The sequence below is a fragment of the Octopus bimaculoides genome, chromosome 29 (assembly GCF_046866305.1).
Source record: "Octopus bimaculoides isolate indiv1 chromosome 29, ASM4686630v1, whole genome shotgun sequence".
In the NCBI taxonomy this organism is placed as follows: domain Eukaryota; kingdom Metazoa; phylum Mollusca; class Cephalopoda; order Octopoda; family Octopodidae; genus Octopus; species Octopus bimaculoides.
The window spans coordinates 3395675-3417124 of NC_142956.1; positions in this window are offsets into that span (position 1 = coordinate 3395675).

Genomic DNA, 21450 nt, shown 5'->3' on the forward strand with positions numbered 1-21450 from the left:
CGTACGAACGAACGAACGAACGTTCGGACGAACGAGCGTACGTACGTATTTACGTAAGTACGTACATACGAACGATCAAACGAACGAACTAACGTACGTACGTATGTACGAATGACCGAACGAACGAACGTACATAGGTACGTATAAACGAAGGAACGCATGATCGAACGAACGAAACAACGAACATACGTACGTACGAACGAACGAACGTACGTACGAACGAACGTACGTACGAATGAACGAACGTACGTACGTACGAACGAACGAACAATCGGACGAACGAGCGTGCGTACATATTTACGTAAGTACGTACTTACAAACCATCGAAAGGACGAAAGAAAGAACGAAGGAACTAACGAACGAACGTACGTACGTATGTACGAACGACCGAAAGAACGTACGTACGTAGGTACGTACAAACGAACGAACGAATGTACGTACGTACGTACGTTCGAACGAACAAATCAACGAAACAACGAAGGAACAAAGGTTCGTACGTAAGAACGGACGGACGAACGACTGAACGAACGTATGCAAGTACGAACTCTCGAACGAATGAACGATCGAACGAACGTACGTACGTACGAACGAACGAACAATCGGACGAACGAGCGTGCGTACATATTTACGTAAGTACGTACTTACGAACCATCGAACGAACGAAAGAAAAAACGAAGGAACTAACGAACGAACGTACGCATGTACGAACGAACGAACGAACGTACAAACGAACGAACGAATGTACGTACGTACGTACGAACGAACGAACGAACCAACGAAACAACGAAGGAACAAACGTACGTACGTAAGAACGGAAGGACGAACGAATGAACGAACGTACGCAAGTACGAACTTTCGAACGAATGAAAGATCGAACGAACGAACTCACAGACGTACGTACGAACGAACAAACGGACGAACAAAAGAACGAACGAACGAACAAAAGAACGAACGAACGGACGAACGAACAGACTAACGAACGAACGTAAGTACGTACGTACGAACGAACGAACGAACGAAAGAACGAACGAGCGTACAAAAGAACGAACGTACGTACGTACGAACGAACGAATGTACGTACGTACGTACGAACGAACCAACCAACCAACGAAACAACGAAGGAACAAACGTTCGTACGTAAGAACGGACGGATGAAGGAATGAACAAACGTACGCAAGTACGAACTTTCGAACGAATGAACGATCGAACGAACGAACTCACTGACGTATGTACGAACGAACAAACGGACAAACAAAAGAACGAACGAATGAACGAACGAACAGACTAACGAACGAACGTAAGTAAGTACGTACGAACGCACGAACGAACGAACAAACGAAAGACCGAACGAGCGTACAAAAGAACGAACGAACGAACGATCGAACGAACGATCGAACGAACGAACGCAGGAAAGATCGAACGAACGTACGTACGTCCGAACGAACGTACTTACGAATGAACGAACGTACTTACGAACGAACGAACGAATGAACAAACATACGAATGAACGTTTGTACGTACTTACGTCCGGACGCAGGAACGAACGTACGTGCGTACGAACGAACGAACTAACGGGCGAACGTACGTACGTACGAACGAACGGACGATCGAATGATCGGACCAACGAGCGTACGTAAGTACGTACGTAGGAGCGATCGAACGATCGAACGAACGAACGAACGAACGAACGAAAGAACGAACGAACGTACGTACGAACGAACGAACAAAAAAACGAACGAGCGTACAAAAGAACGAACGTATGTACAAACGAACGAATAAATGAATGAACGAACGTACGAACGAACGAACGAACGTTCGGACGAACGAGCGTACGTACGTATTTACGTAAGTATGTACATACGAACGATCAAACGAACGAACTAACGTACGTACGTATGTACGAATGACCGAACGAACGAACGTACATAGGTACGTATAAACGAAGGAACGCATGATCGAACGAACGAAACAACGAACATACGTACGTACGAACGAACGAACGTACGTACGAACGAACGTACGTACGAATGAACGAACGTACGTACGTACGAACGAACGAACAATCGGACGAACGAGCGTGCGTACATATTTACGTAAGTACGTACTTACAAACCATCGAAAGGACGAAAGAAAGAACGAAGGAACTAACGAACGAACGTACGTACGTATGTACGAACGACCGAAAGAACGTACGTACGTAGGTACGTACAAACGAACGAACGAATGTACGTACGTACGTACGTTCGAACGAACAAATCAACGAAACAACGAAGGAACAAAGGTTCGTACGTAAGAACGGACGGACGAACGACTGAACGAACGTATGCAAGTACGAACTCTCGAACGAATGAACGATCGAACGAACGTACGTACGTACGAACGAACGAACAATCGGACGAACGAGCGTGCGTACATATTTACGTAAGTACGTACTTACGAACCATCGAACGAACGAAAGAAAAAACGAAGGAACTAACGAACGAACGTACGTATGTACGAACGAACGAACGAACGTACAAACGAACGAACGAATGTACGTACGTACGTACGAACGAACGAACGAACCAACGAAACAACGAAGGAACAAACGTACGTACGTAAGAACGGAAGGACGAACGAATGAACGAACGTACGCAAGTACGAACTTTCGAACGAATGAAAGATCGAACGAACGAACTCACAGACGTACGTACGAACGAACAAACGGACGAACAAAAGAACGAACGAACGAACAAAAGAACGAACGAACGGACGAACGAACAGACTAACGAACGAACGTAAGTACGTACGTACGAACGAACGAACGAACGAAAGAACGAACGAGCGTACAAAAGAACGAACGTACGTACGTACGAACGAACGAATGTACGTACGTACGTACGAACGAACCAACCAACCAACGAAACAACGAAGGAACAAACGTTCGTACGTAAGAACGGACGGATGAAGGAATGAACAAACGTACGCAAGTACGAACTTTCGAACGAATGAACGATCGAACGAACGAACTCACTGACGTATGTACGAACGAACAAACGGACAAACAAAAGAACGAACGAATGAACGAACGAACAGACTAACGAACGAACGTAAGTAAGTACGTACGAACGCACGAACGAACGAACGAACGAAAGACCGAACGAGCGTACAAAAGAACGAACGAACGAACGATCGAACGAACGAACGCAGGAAAGATCGAACGAACATACGTACGTCCGAACGAACGTACTTACGAATGAACGAACGTACTTACGAACGAACGAACGAATGAACAAACATACGAATGAACGTTTGTACGTACTTACGTCCGGACGCAGGAACGAACGTACGTGCGTACGAACGAACGAACTAACGGGCGAACGTACGTACGTACGAACGAACGGACGATCGAATGATCGGACCAACGAGCGTACGTAAGTACGTACGTAGGAGCGATCGAACGATCGAACGAACGAACGAACGAACGAAAGAACGAACGAACGTACGTACGAACGAACGAACAAAAGAACGAACGTATGTACAAACGAACGAATAAATGAATGAACGAACGTACGAACGAACGAACGAACGTTCGGACGAACGAGCGTACGTACGTATTTACGTAAGTACGTACATACGAACGATCAAACGAACGAACTAACGTACGTACGTATGTACGAATGACCGAACGAACGAACGTACATAGGTACGTATAAACGAAGGAACGCATGATCGAACGAACGAAACAACGAACATACGTACGTACGAACGAACGAACGTACGTACGAACGAACGTACGTACGAATGAACGAACGTACGTACGTACGAACGAACGAACAATCGGACGAACGAGCGTGCGTACATATTTACGTAAGTACGTACTTACAAACCATCGAAAGGACGAAAGAAAGAACGAAGGAACTAACGAACGAACGTACGTACGTATGTACGAACGACCGAAAGAACGTACGTACGTAGGTACGTACAAACGAACGAACGAATGTACGTACGTACGTACGTTCGAACGAACAAACCAACGAAACAACGAAGGAACAAAGGTTCGTACGTAAGAACGGACGGACGAACGACTGAACGAACGTATGCAAGTACGAACTCTCGAACGAATGAACGATCGAACGAACGTACTTACGTACGAACGAACGAACAATCGGACGAACGAGCGTGCGTACATATTTACGTAAGTACGTACTTACGAACCATCGAACGAACGAAAGAAAAAACGAAGGAACTAACGAACGAACGTACGTATGTACGAACGAACGAACGAACGTACAAACGAACGAACGAATGTACGTACGTACGTACGAACGAACGAACGAACCAACGAAACAACGAAGGAACAAACGTACGTACGTAAGAACGGAAGGACGAACGAATGAACGAACGTACGCAAGTACGAACTTTCGAACGAATGAAAGATCGAACGAACGAACTCACAGACGTACGTACGAACGAACAAACGGACGAACAAAAGAACGAACGAACGAACAAAAGAACGAACGAACGGACGAACGAACAGACTAACGAACGAACGTAAGTACGTACGTACGAACGAACGAACGAACGAAAGAACGAACGAGCGTACAAAAGAACGAACGTACGTACGTACGAACGAACGAATGTACGTACGTACGTACGAACGAACGAACCAACCAACGAAACAACGAAGGAACAAACGTTCGTACGTAAGAACGGACGGATGAAGGAATGAACAAACGTACGCAAGTACGAACTTTCGAACGAATGAACGATCGAACGAACGAACTCACTGACGTATGTACGAACGAACAAACGGACAAACAAAAGAACGAACGAATGAACGAACGAACAGACTAACGAACGAACGTAAGTAAGTACGTACGAACGCACGAACGAACGAACGAACGAAAGACCGAACGAGCGTACAAAAGAACGAACGAACGAACGATCGAACGAACGAACGCAGGAAAGATCGAACGAACGTACGTACGTCCGAACGAACGTACTTACGAATGAACGAACGTACTTACGAACGAACGAACGAATGAACAAACATACGAATGAACGTTTGTACGTACTTACGTCCGGACGCAGGAACGAACGTACGTGCGTACGAACGAACGAACTAACGGGCGAACGTACGTACGTACGAACGAACGGACGATCGAATGATCGGACCAACGAGCGTACGTAAGTACGTACGTAGGAGCGATCGAACGATCGAACGAACGAACGAACGAACGAACGAAAGAACGAACGAACGTACGTACGAACGAACGAACAAAAAAACGAACGAGCGTACAAAAGAACGAACGTATGTACAAACGAACGAATAAATGAATGAACGAACGTACGAACGAACGAACGAACGTTCGGACGAACGAGCGTACGTACGTATTTACGTAAGTACGTACATACGAACGATCAAACGAACGAACTAACGTACGTACGTATGTACGAATGACCGAACGAACGAACGTACATAGGTACGTATAAACGAAGGAACGCATGATCGAACGAACGAAACAACGAACATACGTACGTACGAACGAACGAACGTACGTACGAACGAACGTACGTACGAATGAACGAACGTACGTACGTACGAACGAACGAACAATCGGACGAACGAGCGTGCGTACATATTTACGTAAGTACGTACTTACAAACCATCGAAAGGACGAAAGAAAGAACGAAGGAACTAACGAACGAACGTACGTACGTATGTACGAACGACCGAAAGAACGTACGTACGTAGGTACGTACAAACGAACGAACGAATGTACGTACGTACGTACGTTCGAACGAACAAATCAACGAAACAACGAAGGAACAAAGGTTCGTACGTAAGAACGGACGGACGAACGACTGAACGAACGTATGCAAGTACGAACTCTCGAACGAATGAACGATCGAACGAACGTACGTACGTACGAACGAACGAACAATCGGACGAACGAGCGTGCGTACATATTTACGTAAGTACGTACTTACGAACCATCGAACGAACGAAAGAAAAAACGAAGGAACTAACGAACGAACGTACGTATGTACGAACGAACGAACGAACGTACAAACGAACGAACGAATGTACGTACGTACGTACGAACGAACGAACGAACCAACGAAACAACGAAGGAACAAACGTACGTACGTAAGAACGGAAGGACGAACGAATGAACGAACGTACGCAAGTACGAACTTTCGAACGAATGAAAGATCGAACGAACGAACTCACAGACGTACGTACGAACGAACAAACGGACGAACAAAAGAACGAACGAACGAACAAAAGAACGAACGAACGGACGAACGAACAGACTAACGAACGAACGTAAGTACGTACGTACGAACGAACGAACGAACGAAAGAACGAACGAGCGTACAAAAGAACGAACGTACGTACGTACGAACGAACGAATGTACGTACGTACGTACGAACGAACGAACCAACCAACGAAACAACGAAGGAACAAACGTTCGTACGTAAGAACGGACGGATGAAGGAATGAACAAACGTACGCAAGTACGAACTTTCGAACGAATGAACGATCGAACGAACGAACTCACTGACGTATGTACGAACGAACAAACGGACAAACAAAAGAACGAACGAATGAACGAACGAACAGACTAACGAACGAACGTAAGTAAGTACGTACGAACGCACGAACGAACGAACGAACGAAAGACCGAACGAGCGTACAAAAGAACGAACGAACGAACGATCGAACGAACGAACGCAGGAAAGATCGAACGAACGTACGTACGTCCGAACGAACGTACTTACGAATGAACGAACGTACTTACGAACGAACGAACGAATGAACAAACATACGAATGAACGTTTGTACGTACTTACGTCCGGACGCAGGAACGAACGTACGTGCGTACGAACGAACGAACTAACGGGCGAACGTACGTACGTACGAACGAACGGACGATCGAATGATCGGACCAACGAGCGTACGTAAGTACGTATGTAGGAGCGATCGAACGATCGAACGAACGAACGAACGAACGAACGAAAGAACGAACGAACGTACGAACGAACGAACAAAAAAACGAACGAGCGTACAAAAGAACGAACGTATGTACAAACGAACGAATAAATGAATGAACGAACGTACGAACGAACGAACGAACGTTCGGACGAACGAGCGTACGTACGTATTTACGTAAGTACGTACATACGAACGATCAAACGAACGAACTAACGTACGTACGTATGTACGAATGACCGAACGAACGAACGTACATAGGTACGTATAAACGAAGGAACGCATGATCGAACGAACGAAACAACGAACATACGTACGTACGAACGAACGAACGTACGTACGAACGAACGTACGTACGAATGAACGAACGTACGTACGTACGAACGAACGAACAATCGGACGAACGAGCGTGCGTACATATTTACGTAAGTACGTACTTACAAACCATCGAAAGGACGAAAGAAAGAACGAAGGAACTAACGAACGAACGTACGTACGTATGTACGAACGACCGAAAGAACGTACGTACGTAGGTACGTACAAACGAACGAACGAATGTACGTACGTACGTACGTTCGAACGAACAAACCAACGAAACAACGAAGGAACAAAGGTTCGTACGTAAGAACGGACGGACGAACGACTGAACGAACGTATGCAAGTACGAACTCTCGAACGAATGAACGATCGAACGAACGTACGTACGTACGAACGAACGAACGAACAATCGGACGAACGAGCGTGCGTACATATTTACGTAAGTACGTACTTACAAACCATCGAAAGGACGAAAGAAAGAACGAAGGAACTAACGAACGAACGTACGTACGTATGTACGAACAACCGAAAGAACGTACGTACGTAGGTACGTACAAACGAACGAACGAATGTACGTACGTACGTACGTTCGAACGAACAAACCAACGAAACAACGAAGGAACAAAGGTTCGTACGTAAGAACGGACGGTCGAACGACTGAACGAACGTATGCAAGTACGAACTTTCGAACGAATGAACGATCGAACGAACGAACTCACTGACGTATGTACGAAGGAACAAACGGACGAACAAAAGAACGAACGAACGGACGAACGAACAGATTAACGAACGCACGTAAGTACGTACGTACTAACGAACGATCGAACGAACGTACATTCGTGTGTATGTACGTAGGAACGTACTATGTACGTAAGAACGTACGTATGTACTACGAACGTACGTACTTACGAACGAACGATCGAACGAACGAACGAAGGAAAGATCGAACGAACGAACGAAGGGAAGATCGAACGAACGTACGTACGTACGTCCGTACGAACGTACTTACGAACGTACTTACGAACGAACGAACGTACTTACGAACGAACGAATGAGCGAACATACGAATGAACGTTTCTACGTACTTACGTCCGGACGCAGGAACGAACGTACGTACGTACGAACGAAATAACGAACGAGCGGAACGAATGACCAAACGAACGAACGAACGAACGAATGTGCGTATGTACGTGCAAATGCGAACGAAGGTACAAATTATCGAACGAACGAACGTACGTACGTTTTTACGTAAGTACGAACGAACGAAAGAACGAAGGAGCGTACAAAAGAACGAACGTAAGAACAAACGAACGAACGAACGAACGAACGAATGAATGAACGAACGTACGTACGTACGTACATGGGAACGAACGAACGAACGAACGTACGTACGTTTTTACGTAAGTACGTACGTACGAACGTTCGAACGAAGGAACGAACGTACGTACGAACGAACGAAACAACGAACGTACGTACGTACGAACGAACGAACGAACTAACGAGCGAACGTACGTACATACGAACGAACGGACGATCGAATGATCGGACCAACGAGCGTACGTAATTACGTACGTAGGAACGATCGTACCTTATGTCCGCACGTACGAACGAAGGAACGTACCTTATGTCCGTACATACGAACGAAGGAACGAACGATCGAACGAACGAAAGAACAAACGAACGAACGAACGAACGAGTGAACGAACGTACTTACGTACGAACGAATAAACGAACGAACGAAAGAACGAACGAACGTACGTACGAACGAACGAACGAAAGAACGAACGAGCGTACAAAAGAACGAACGTACGTACAAACGAACGAATAAATGAACGAACGAACGTAAGTACGAACGAACAAACGAACGAACGAACGTACGTACATACGTACGAATGAACGATCGAACGAACTAACGAACGAACGTACGTACAAACTTACGTACGTACGAACAAACGTAATACGTTTTTACGAAAGTACGTACGTACGAACGAACGGAACGAAAGAACGAACAAACCTACGTACGTACGTACGTACAAACGAACGAACGAATGTACGTACGTACGTTCAAAGAAACAAACGGACGAACGAACCAACCAACGAAGGAACGAAGGAAAGAACGTACGTACGTACGAACGAACGAACGAATGATGGAACGAACGAAACAACGAACGTACGTACGTACGAACGAACGAACGTACGTACGAACGAACGAACGAATGAAGGAACTAACGTACGTAAGTACGTACGAACGAACGAACGAACGATCGGATGAACGAGCGTACGTGCGTATTTACGTAATCACGTACATACGAACGATCGAACGAACGAACGGACGAACAAACAAACTAAGGAACGAACGTAAGTACGTACGTACGAACGAACGAAAGAACGAACGAGCGTACAAAAGAACGAACGTACGTACAAACGAACGAACGAACGAACGAACGAATGAACGAACGTACGTACATACGTACGAAAGAACGAACCAACCAATGAAGAAATGGACGTACGTACGTACGAACGAATGAACGATCGAAGGAGCGAATGAAAGAACGAACGTACATACGTATGTACGTACGTACGAACGTACGTATGTACTTACGTACGAACGTACGTACTTACGAACGACCGAATGAATGAAAGAACGAACGAACGAACGAATGAACGAACAAACGAATGAACGTTTGTACGTACTTACGTCCCGACGCAAGAACGAACGTACGTACGTACGAACAAAATAACGAACGAGCGAAACCAATTACCGAACGAACGAACGAATGTGTGTATGTACGTGCGAACGTACGTCCATACGTACGTGCTTACGAACGAACGAACGAATGAACGTACGTATGTACGTACGTACGTACGTTCGAACGAATTAACGAACGTACGTACCAACGTACGTACGAACGAACGAACGAACGAAATAACGAATGAGCGTACAAAAGAACGAGCGTACAAAAGAACGAACGTACGTACAAACGAACGAACGAACGAACGAACGAATGAACGATCGAACGACCGAAAGAACGAACGTACATACGTATGTACGTACATACGAACGAAATAACGACCGAACGTACGTACGTACGTTTTTCCGTAAGTACGTACGTACGAACGAACGAACGAATGAACGGACGAACTAACGAACGAACGTACGTACGTACGTACGTACAAACGAACGGACGAACGGACGAACTAACGAACGAACGTACGTACGTACAAACGAGCGAACGAATGTACGTACGTACGTACGAACAATCGAACAGACGAACGAACCAACCAACGAAGGAACGAACGTACGTACGTACGAACGAACAAACTAACGAACGAACGTACGTAAGTACGAACTTTCGAAAGAATGAACGAACGAACGAAGGAAACAACGAACGTACGTACGTACGAACTAACGAACGAACGAACGTACATTCGAACGAACGAACGGACTACGTACGAACGAACGAACGAATGAACGAACGACGTACGTACGTACGAACGAAAGAACGAACGAGCCTACAAAAGAACGAACGAACGAACAAACAGACGTACGTACGTACATACGAACGAACAAACGAACGTACGTAGGAACATTCGAACGAACGATCTTTGGTACGTACGTCCGAACGATGGAACGAACGAACGACCGAAAGAACGAACTAACGAATGAATGGACGTACTTACGTACATAGGTACGTACGAACGAACGAACTAACGAACGAATATGCGTACGAGCGAACGAACGTACGTACGTACAACGAAGGAACGATCGATCGAACGAACGTACCTTTGTATTTATGTAAATACGTACGTACGAACGATCTTACGAAGGAACCTTCCTTACGTCCTTACGTACGAACCTGTATCTATGGAGAGAAGAAGTTGGTTTGTTCATTCTGTGGGTGTGAGGTTGTTTTAATTTGGCTGACATCCATCTTAATAATCTCTTGTTTTACGCAGGTACGTTCGTTCAATGTTTCGTCGGTTCTTTCGTTCATTCGTTCGTTCGGTCGTACATACGTACGTACATACATTCGTTCGTTTGTACGTACTTACGTTCGTTCGTTCATTCGTTAGCTCGTTCGTCTGTACGCTCGTTCGTTCGTTCTTTTGTACTCTCGTTCGTTCGCTCGTTCGTTTGTTCGTTCGTTCTTTCGTTCGTTCGTTCGTACGTATGGACATAAAGTACATTCGTTCGTTCTTTTGTTCGCTCGTTCGTTCGTACGTACGTATGGACGTACGTTGGTTCGTTCGTATGTACGTTCGTTCTTTCGTTCGTCCGTACGTACGTAGGTAAGTATCTTCGTTCGTTTGTACTTATGTAAGTACGTACGTACGTTCTTTCGTTCGTTCGTTCGTTCGGTTGTACGTACGTAAGTACGTCCGTTCACTCGTTAGTTCGTTCTTTCATTCGTTCGTTCGCTCCATTGTTCGTACGTACGTACGAAAGCTCGTTCGTTCCAATGTTCCTACGTACGTTCGTACTTTCGTTCGTACTTTCGTTCGTACTTACGTTCGTTCGGTCGATCGTTTGTTCGTTCTTTAGTTCGTTCGTTCGTACGTACATACGCACGTTCGTTCGTACATACGTACGTAAGTACGTACGTTTATTCATTCGTTCATTCCTTCGCACGTTCGTACGTACGTACGTTCGATTGTTCGTACGTTCGTACGTATGTACGTTTGTTCGTACGTTCGTTCGTTGTTTCGTTCGTTCATCTTGTTCGCTCGCTCCTTCGTACGTACGTAAGTTCGTTCATTCGTATGTTCGTACGTTCGTTTGTTCGTTCGTACTTAATGACTCATATACGTACGTTCGTTCGTTCTTTCATCCACCCTTACGTACGTTCGTTCGTACGTATGGACGTTCGTTTGTTCGTACGTACGTACGGACTATCGCTCGTTCGTTCGTGTGATCATTCTTACGTACGAACGTTCGTACTTTCGTTCGTTCGATCGTTCTTAACTGCGAACGCTCGTTCGTTCGTTCGTTCTTTCATTCGTTCTTTCATACTTTATGTCCATACGTTCGAAGGAATGAACCAACGAAACAACGAACTTTCATACGTACGTATGTACGTAAGAATGAAAGGACGAACGAATGAACGAACGTACGTAAGTACGAACTAACGAACGTATGGACGATCGAACAAACGAACACACGTACGTACGTACGTACGAACGAACAAACGAACGAACAAAAGAACGAACGAACGAACGAACGAAACAACGAACGAATGAACGAACGAGCGTACATAAGAACAAAAGAACGAAAGAAAGTACGTACAAACGAACGAACGAACGAACGAAAGAACGAACAAACGTACGTACAATCGAACGAACGAATGTACGTACGAACGAACGAACGAATGAACGAACGGACCAACGAAACAACGAACGAACGAACGTACGTACGTAAGAACGAACGATCGAACGAACGAATTCATGTACGTACGTACGAACGAACAAACGAACGAACGAACGGACGAACGAACGTAAGTATATACGAACCAACGAACGAACGTATGAACGAAACAACGAACGAACGACCTAGCGTACAAAGGAACGAAAGAACGTACGTACAAACGAACGACCGACCGAACGAACGAACGAATGTACTTTCATACGTACGTATGTACGTAAGAATGAAAGGACGAACGAATGAACGAACGTACGTAAGTACGAACTAACGAACGTATGGACGATCGAACAAACGAACACACGTACGTACGTACGTACGTACGAACGAACAAACGAACGAACAAAAGAACGAACGAACGAACGAAACAACGAGCGAATGAACGAACGAGCGTACATAAGAACAAAAGAACGAAAGAAAGTACGTACAAACGAACGAAGATACTACCTGCGTACGTACGAACGAACGAGCGATCGAACGAACGGGCAATCGAACGAACGAGAGAACGAACGTACATACGTACAAACGAACGAACGAACGAACGTACGTACGAATGAACGAACGAATGAACGAATGAACGAACCAACCAACCAAGGAACCAACGAACGAAAAGACGAACGTACGTATGTAAGTAGACACGAAAATATCGAACGAACGTACGTACGTCCGAATGATCGAACGAACGAACGAACGAACGAATGAACGTACAAACGAATGAACGTTTGTACGTACGTACGTCTGGACGCACGAACGAACGTAGGTGCGTACGGACGAAATAACGAATGAAAGAACGAACGAACGAACGAGCGTTCGCAGGTAAGAACGATCGAACGAACGAAAGTACGAACGTTCGTACGTAAGAATGATCACACGAACGAACGAGCGATAGTCCGTACGTACGTACGAACAAACGAACGTCCATACGTACGAACGAACAAACGAACGTACGAACATACGAATGAACGAACTTACGTACGTACGAAGGAGCGAACGAACAAAATGAACGAACGAAACAACGAACGAACGTACGAACAAACGTACATACGTACGAACGTACGTACGTAAGAACGTGCGAAGGAACGAACGAATGAATAAACGTACGTACTTACGTACGTATGTACGAACGAACGTGCGTATTTACGTACGAACGAACGAACTAAAGAACGAACAAACGATCGACCGAACGAACGAAAGTACGAACGAAAGTACGAACGAAAGTACGAACGTACGTAGGAACATTGGAACGAACGATCTTTCGTACGTACGTACGAACGATGGAGCGAACGTACGAATGAAAGAACGAAGTAACGAGTGAACGGACGTACTTACGTATGTACGACCGAACGAACGAACGAACGAAAGAACGTACGTACTTACATAAGTACAAACGAACGAAGATACTTACCTACGTACGTACGTGTGTTCGTTTGTTCGATCGTCCATACGTTCGTTAGTTCGTACTTACGTACGTTCGTTCATTCGTTCGTCCTTTCATTCTTACGTACATACGTACGTATGAAAGTTCGGTGTTTCGTTGGTTCATTCGTTCGTACGTATGGACATAAAGTACATTCGTTCGTTCTTTTGTTCGCTCGTTCGTTCGTACGTACGTATGGACGTACGTACGTATGGACGTACGTACGTATGGACGTACGTACGTATGGACGTACGTACATATGGACGTACGTTCGTTCGTTCGTTCGTATGTACGTTCGTTCTTTCGTTCGTCCGTACGTACGTAGGTAAGTATCTTCGTTCGTTTGTACTTATGTAAGTACGTACGCACGTACCTACGTACGTTCTTTCGTTCGTTCGTTCGTTCGGTCGTACATACGTAAGTACGTCCGTTCACTCGTTAGTTCGTTCTTTCATTTGTTCGTTCGCTCCATCGTTCGTACGTACGTACGAAAGATCGTTCGTTCCAATGTTCCTACGTACGTTCGTACTTTCGTTCGTTCGGTCGATCGTTTGTTCGTTCTTTAGTTCGTTCGTTCGTACGTACATACGCACGTTCGTTCGTACATACGTACGTAAGTACGTACGTTTATTCATTCGTTCGTTCCTTCGCACGTTCGTACGTACGTACGTTCGTTTGTTCGTACGTTCGTACGTATGTACGTTTGTTCGTACGTTCGTTCGTTGTTTCGTTCGTTCATCTTGTTCGTTCGCTCCTTCGTACGTACGTAAGTTCGTTCATTCGCATGTTCGTACGTTCGTTTGTTCGTTCGTACTTAATGACTCATGTACGTACGTTCGTTCGTTCTTTCATCCACCCTTACGTACGTTCGTTCGTACGTATGGACGTTCGTTTGTTCATACGTACGTACGGACTATCGCTCCTTCGCTCGTGTGATCATTCTTACGTACGAACGTTCGTACTTTCGTTCGTTCGATCGTTCTTAACTGCGAACGCTCGTTCGTTCGTTCGTTCGTTCTTTCATTCGTTATTTTGTCCGTACGCACCTACGTTCGTTCGTGCGTCCAGACGTACGTACGTACAAACGTTCATTCGTTTGTACGTTCATTCGTTCGTTCGTTCGTTCGTTCGTTCGATCATTCGGACGTACGTACGTTCGTTCGATATTTTCGTGTCTACTTACATACGTACGTTCGTCTTTTCGTTCGTTGGTTCCTTGGTTGGTTGGTTCGTTCATTCGTTCATTCGTTCGTTCATTCGTACGTACGTTCGTTCGTTCGTTTGTACGTATGTACGTTCGTTCGCTCGTTCGTTCGATCGCTCGTTCGTTCGTACGTACGCAGGTAGTATCTTCGTTCGTTTATACTTACGTACTTACGTACGTTCATTCGTTAGTTCGTTCGTTCGTTCGTTCGTTTGTACGTACTTTCTTTCGTTCTTTTGTTCTTATGTACGCTCGTTCGTTCAATCGTTCGTTGTTTCGTTCGTTCGTTCGTTCGTTCTTTTGTTCGTTCGTTTGTTCGTTCGTACGTACGTGTGTTCGTTTGTTCGATCGTCCATACGTTCGTTAGTTCGTACTTACGTACGTTCGTTCATTCGTTCGTCCTTTCATTCTTACGTACATACGTACGTATGAAAGTTCGTTGTTTCGTTGGTTCATTCGTTCGTACGTACGTACATTCGTTCGTTCGTTCGGTCGGTCGTTCGTACATACGTACGTACGTTCGTTTGTTCTTTCCTTCGTTCGTTCTTTCATTCGTTCGTTCGTTCGTACGTATGGTCATAAGGTACGTTCTTTCGTTCGATCGTTCGTTCGTTGTTTCGTTCGTTCATTCGTGCGTACGTACGTTCGTTCGTACGTACGGACTTTCGTTCGTTCGTTCGGTCGTTCGTTTCACTCGTTCGTTCGTTCTTACGTACGAACCTTCGTTCGTTCGTTCTTTCATTCGTTAATTTGTCGTACGTACGTACGTTCTTTCCTGCGTCTAGACGTACGTACGCAGGTACGTTCGTTCATTGTTTCGTTGGTTCGTTCATTCGTTCGGTCGTACGTACGTACGAACATTCATTCGTTCGTTTGTACGCACGTACGTACTTACGTTCGTTCATTAGCTCGTTCGTCTGTACGCTCGTTCGTTCGTTCTTTTGTACTCTCGTTCGTTCGTTTGTTCGTTCGTTCTTTCGTTCGTTCGTTCGTACGCATGGACATAAAGTAAGTTCGATCGTTCGTTCGTTCTTTTTTTCGCTCTTTCGTACGTACGTACGTATGGACGTACGTTCGTTCGTTCGTATGTACGTTCGTTCGATCGCTCGTTCGTCCGTACGTACGTAGGTACGTATGTTCGTTCATTTGTACTTACGTAGTACGTTCTTTCGTTCGTTCGTTCGTTCGGTCGTACATACGTAAGTACGTCCGTTCATTCGTTTGTTCGTTCTTTCATTCGTTCGTTTGCTCCATCGTTCGTACGTACGTACGAAAGATCGTTCGTTCCAATGTTCCTACGTACGTTCGTCCATTCGTTCGTTGGTTCGTTGGTTGGTTCGTTCGTTCATTCGTTCGTTCGTACGTACGTACGTTCGTTCGTATATACGTACGTATGTACGTACGTTCATTCGTTAGTTCGTTCTTTCGTTTGTTCGTTCGTTTGTACGTACGTTCTTTCGTTCTTTTATTCTTATGTACGCTCGTTCGTTCGTTGCTTCGTTCGTTCGTTCCTTCGTTCCTTCCTTCCTTCGTACGTAGTACGTTTGTTCTTTCGTTCCTTCATTCGTATGTACTTACGTTCGTCCGTCCGTTCGTTCGTTCTTTTGTTCGTTCGTTTGTTCGTTCGTACGTACGTTTTTTCCTGCGTCTAGACGCACGTACGTACAAATGTTCGTTAATTCGTTCGTTCGTTCGTTCGTTCGTTTGTTCGATCATTCGTTTGTTCTGACGTACGTACGTTCGTTCGGACGTACGTACGTTCGTTCGATATATCGTGTCTACGTACGTACGTAAGTTCGTTCGTACGAACGAATGAACGTACGAACCAAGCGAGGAACGAACGAACGAATGAAAGAACGAACGAACGTACGTACGTACGAACGAACGAACGAACAAATGAACGTACGTAATTACGTACTTACGAACGAACAAACGAACGAAATTACGAACGTACGTACGTAAGTATGTATGTACGAACGAACGAACAAACCGAGCGAAAGGACGAACATTCGAACGAACGATCGAACGAACGAACGAAAGTACTTACGTACATACTTATGTGCGTACTAAGGAACGAACTAACGAACGAATGTATGTACGAACGAATTAACGAACGTTCGCACGCACGTACGAACGATCGAACGAAAGAACGTACCTTATGTCCGTACGTACGAACGAAGGAACAAACGAACGATAGAACGTACATACGAACGAACGAATTTACGTATGTATGTACGAACGCCCGGACGAACTGGCGTACTTACGTACTAACGAACGAACTTATGTACGTACGTACGTCTGGACGCAGGAACGAACGTACGTACAACGAAATAACGAATGAAAGTTCGAACGAACGAAAGTCCGAACGTACGTAGGATCGAACGAACGTACGTAGGATCGAACGAACGTACGTAGGATCGAACGAACGAACGTACGTCCATACGTAGGTACGTACGAACGAAGGAACGACCGAACGATCGAAGGAATGAACGTACCTTATGTCCATACGTCCGAGCGAACGAACGAACGAAACAACGAACGAACGATCTAGCGTACAAAAGAACAAAAGAACTACGTACAAACGAACGAACGTACGTAAGTACGTACGAAACAACGAACGTACGTACGTACGAATGAACGAACGAAGGAATGAACGTACGTACGTAAGTACGTATATAAGAACGAACGAACGAACCAACGAAAGGACGAACGTACGTACGTACGTACGAATGAACGAAAGTACGAACGAACGAATTAACGAACATTTGTACGTACGTGCGTCTAGACGCAGGAAAAAACGTACGTACGAACGAACAAACGAACGAACAAAAGAACGAACGAACGGACGGACGAACGTAAGTACATACGAATGAAGGAACGAAAGAACAAACGTACTACGTACGAAGGAAGGAAGGAACGAAGGAACGAACGAACGAAGCAACGAACGAACAAGCGTACATAAGAATAAAAGAACGAAAGAACGTACGTACAAACGAACGAACGAACGAAAGAACGAACTAACGAATGAACGTACGTACATACGTACGTATATACGAACGAACGTACGTACGTACGAACGAACGAATGAACGAACGAACCAACCAACGAACCAACGAACGAATGGACGAACGTACGTAGGAACATTGGAACGAACGATCTTTCGTACGTACGTACGAACGATGGAGCGAACGAACGAATGAAAGAACGTTCGTTCGTTAATTCGTTCGTACGTACGTACATACCTATGTATGTTCGTTCTTTCATGCGTTCGTTCGTTCCATCGTTCATTTGTTCGTACGTACGTTCGTTCATTCGATCTAACGTACTTACGTTCGTTCGGTCGTCCGTTCGTTCGTTTGTACGTACGTTGTTCTTTCGAAGGCTCGTTCGTTCTTTCGTTCGTTCGTACGTTCGTTCGTTCGTTCGTACGTACGTACGTTCGTTTATTCGTACGTACTTACGATCGTTCGTTTGTTCGTACGTACTTACGATCGTTCGTTCGTTCGTACGTACGTACGTTCGTTCTTTTGTAGGCTCGTTCGTTCTTTCGTTCGTTCGATCCTTCGTTCGTTCGTACGTACGTTCGTTCGTTCGTTCATACGTTCGTTCGTTCGTTCGTACGTACATAGTTCATTATTTCGTTCGTTTGATCATCCGTTTGCTCGTTCGTTCGTTCGTCCGTTCGTTCTTTCGTTCGTTCGTGCGTACAGACATGTGTTTCGTTCATTCGTTCGAACGTTCGCACGTACGTACTTACGTAAATACGTACGTACGCTCGTACGTTCGATCGTTCGTTCGTTCGTACGTACGTAGGTTCGTTCATTCGTTCGTACGTACTTTCGTTCGTTAGTTCGTTCGTACGTACGTACGTTCCTTCGTTGGTTGGTTGGTTCGTCCGTTCGTTTGTTCGTACGTACGTACGTACATTCGTTCATTCGTTTGTACGTACCTTCGTTCGTTCGTTCGTTCCTTCGTTCCTTCCTTCGTTCATACTTACGGACATAAGGTACGTTCTTTCGTTCGATCGTTCGTACGTACGTACTTACGTAAATACTTACGTAAATACTTACGTAAATACTTACGTAAAAACGTACGTACGTTTGTTCGTCCAATCGTTCGATCGTTCGTTAGTTCGCACGTACGTACGTTCGTCATTCATTCGTTCCTTCCTTCGTTCGTACGTACGTTCGTACGTACGTTCGTACGCTCGTTCGTACGCACGTTCGTCCGTTAGTTCGTTCGTTCGTTTTTACTTACGTACGTTCATTGTTTCGTTCGTTCGATCATTCGTTCGTTCGTTCGTACGTACGTACGTTCATTCCTTCGTTGATTGGTTCGTTCGTCCGTTCGTTTGTTCGTATGTACGTACGTATTTTCTTCGTTCGTTTGTACGTACGTACGTACGTTCGTTTGTTCGTTACTTTGTCCGTTCGTTCTTTCGTTCGTTCGTACGTGCAGACATAAGGTTCGTTCATTCGTTCGAACGTTCGTACGTACGTACTTACGTAAATACGTACGTACACGAAGGAACGAACAAACGAACGAACGAACGAACGAACGATAGGACGAACGAGCGTACGTGCGTATTTACGTAAGTACGTACATACGAACGATCGAACGAAGGAACGAACGATCGAACGTACGTGCGTATATACGAAAGACCGAACGAACGTAAGTACGTGCAAACGAACGAATGAACGAACGTACGTGTGTACGTACGAATGAACGAACGAACTAACGAACGAATGAACGTTTGTATGTACGTACGTTCGAACGAATTAACGAATGAACGTACGTACGAAGAAAAAAATGAACGAACGAACGTACGCACATTTTTACGTAAGTACGTACGTACGAACGTTCGAACGAATGAACGATTCTTTTGTCTGTACGTAGGAACGAACGAACGAATGAACGAAAGAACAAACGGACGAACGAACGATTTGACCAACGAAAGTACGTACTATTTACGTAAGTACGTACGTACGAACGATCGAACGAACGAACGTACCTTGTGTCCGTACGTACGAACGAAGGAACCTACCTTATGTCCGTACATACGACGAAGGAAGGAACGAACGAACGAGCGAAAAACGAATGATCGTACGTACGAACGAACGAAATAACGAACGAGCGTACAAAAGAACGAACGTACGTACAAACGAACGAACGAACGAATGAACGAAAGAACGTAAGTACGAACGAACGGACGATCGTTCGTACGTACGAATGAACGAACGAAGAAATGAACGAATGAACGTACGTACGTATGTACGAAAGAACGAATGTACATACGTATGTACGTACGTACGAACGAAGGAACGAACGTACGTTTTTTCGTAAGTACGTACCGAGGAACGTACGAACGAACGGACGAACGATCGGACGAACGAACGAATAAACGTACGTACGTACGTGCAAACCAACGAACCAACCAACCAACCAACGAAGGATCGTACGTACGTACGTACGAACGAACGTACGTACGAACGAACGAATGAACAAATGTACGTACTTCCGAACGAACGAACAAACTATCGAACGAACGTACGTACGAACGAACGTACGTACGAACGTACGTACGAACGTACGTACGAACGTCCGTACGAACGAATGAACGAACGAACGAATGAACGAACGATCGAACGAACGAGTGTACGTACGTATTTACGTAAGTACGTACGTACGAACGTTCGAATGAATGAATGAAACTTATGTCTGTACGTACGAACGAAGGAACGAAAGAACGAACAGACGACTGAACGAATGATCAAACGAACGAACTACGTACGTATGAACGAACGAATGAACGAACGTACGTACGAACGAACGAATGAACGAACGATCGTAAGTACGTATGAACGAACGAACGAATAATCGAGCGTACGTACGTACGTACGAAAGAACGAACGAATGTACGTACGAACGAACAAGTCTTCAAAAGAACGAACGTACGTACAAACGACCGAACGATCGAATGAGCGAACGAATGTAAGTACGTAAGATCGAACGAACGATCGAATGAACAAACGAATGAACGTACGTACGTACGAACAAATGAACGAACGAACGCATGAAAGAACAAACGTACATAGGTATGTACGTAAGTACGAAC